Below are 1999 nucleotides of genomic sequence, written 5' to 3'. Positions count from 1 at the left end.
TTATAAAACTTAAAAGCCTTTCTCTAAAATCACTCCAGTTTGTTTTCTTATTTACAAGCTTTGGATTCCTTTTTTTCTATTACTTCCGATTCACTAAGTGATAGAATCACTGGAGTATGATCTGATGACAGGTCATAATTACCTTCGACACTAATGTGATTTCGTTTGATTCCTTTAGCTACGAAAAAGTCAATAAGATCTGGTATTTTGTTAGTATCAGAACGCCAGTAAGTTGGCGATCTGGAGGAATAGAATTCGCAATTGTATTTACGACCTGCTTGGAAAAGTCTTTTGCCTTTTGTTGATATAAGTCTTGAACCCCAATGGGTGTGTTTCGCATTGAATTCTCCACCAACAAGAAAGTTATGCCCAAGAAGATTTAATAGATCTGTATAGTCATCTTCTGTCGGGGAGCGCTTTGGTGGGCAGTATATAGCTGCTATCTTAAACTCTTTCTTTTTCATACCAATACTAATAGTTGTTACTTGCTTATTTTCGTTAGTAAGCTTGGTTCCTTCATAATGTTTTAAGCTTTCTTTTATAAGAATCGCCAATCTTCCTTTTGCCTTGTCAGCTTGATGTGGAGCGTGGTAACATGAATAGTTTTCTATTACATTATCTTGACTTTGCCCATTGGAAAAATGAGTTTCGGACACCAGGCAAATATCGATATGTTCCAAATCTAAAAAGATTTTTCATTCGGATAAATGTTGTATCAGACCGTTTGCATTCTATGTAGCGATTTTAAGTTTTCTGTCCATCATTGTTTTTTAAGAGCGACTTTTTCGCTTAGCTGTTTGATATTCAAATCCTGCTTATCAATTCTTTGAAGAATAAGTTGTAGCATTTCTTTTATGGAAGTCTCTTCATTCTTCCGCACATTTTTAACAATCTGAGAATAGGCTTTATTTTCATCGCTTTTACTTTGAACAGTCTTTTAGGCGGTTCATTCTTAGTATTGTTTTCAGCAGTTAAATCGGTATCACTGGTAGGCAAAAAAAACAAAAAAAAGTCGGGAGCAAGAACTCTGTAAGGTGATTTCAATAAACTTGAGTGTGGTGAATTCTAAACAGTTTACAGATTTTTCCCATCACGTCTAGGTTTTGAGCTCTGCTCATCACAATTTTTTGCTATAAAGTCATAAAAACTAATTTTAATTGAAATGTTTTTTTTTGACATTTGATCTAAAAATATTATTTTTCCGTAATATTGCTATTTTTTCAACCGAATCAGGAGTCGAAAACTGAAATTTACTTTAAATCTGCTTCAAAAACCATAAGTTACCTTAACCACCAAGATTTTGAGATATCACACATTTCTATACCAAATATCTTTTAGAAAAAAATAATTTTGAAAATAAAAATAAACGTTTTTATATTTAAGACGATAAAATATGGTTTTTGAATATTGCATATGTAGTTTTCCGAAAAAAAATTTAACGGTGATGAAATTCAACGCCAAAAGTACTACAAAAACGCGTTTTTGACCTGTTTATATTTAAATATTTTGAAAACTTGACGGGCCAGTGAAATTTTGACTTCAGATTCAGAATCAGCACACAAAAGTCCTATGAAAAGTATGTTTTGGTTCAAGCTCCATATTCGTAGCCGACCAAAGTATTTACAGTGTTTCTGGGTTTGTCTCTAGCAGATGTATTTTTGCTTCTGAACTTTTGGAATTTTTTTGGCAACTGGGAGCCTCCATAGCTTGCCGGGTGATTATCTACCCTGGCAGTTCACACATTTTGCTTTCTGATCTTTGCTCATCGGACAATTTTAGTTGGCTTTAGGCGGTTCATTCTTAGTATTGTTTTCAGCAGTTAAATCGATATTTACTGTGTTTCTGGGTTTGTCTCCAGCAGATGTATTTTTGCTTCTGAACTCTTGGAATTTTTTGGCAACTGGGCAGCCTCTATAGCTTGCCGGGTGATTATCTATCTGGCAGTTCACACATTTTGCTTTCTGATCTTTGCTCATCGGACAATTTTTAGTTGCATGTT

Source organism: Episyrphus balteatus, chromosome 1 (assembly GCF_945859705.1).
Source record: "Episyrphus balteatus chromosome 1, idEpiBalt1.1, whole genome shotgun sequence".
Classification (NCBI taxonomy): Eukaryota; Metazoa; Arthropoda; class Insecta; order Diptera; family Syrphidae; genus Episyrphus; species Episyrphus balteatus.
The sequence above is the reverse complement of the archived record's forward strand: the minus strand, read 5'-3'. Positions refer to the sequence as shown.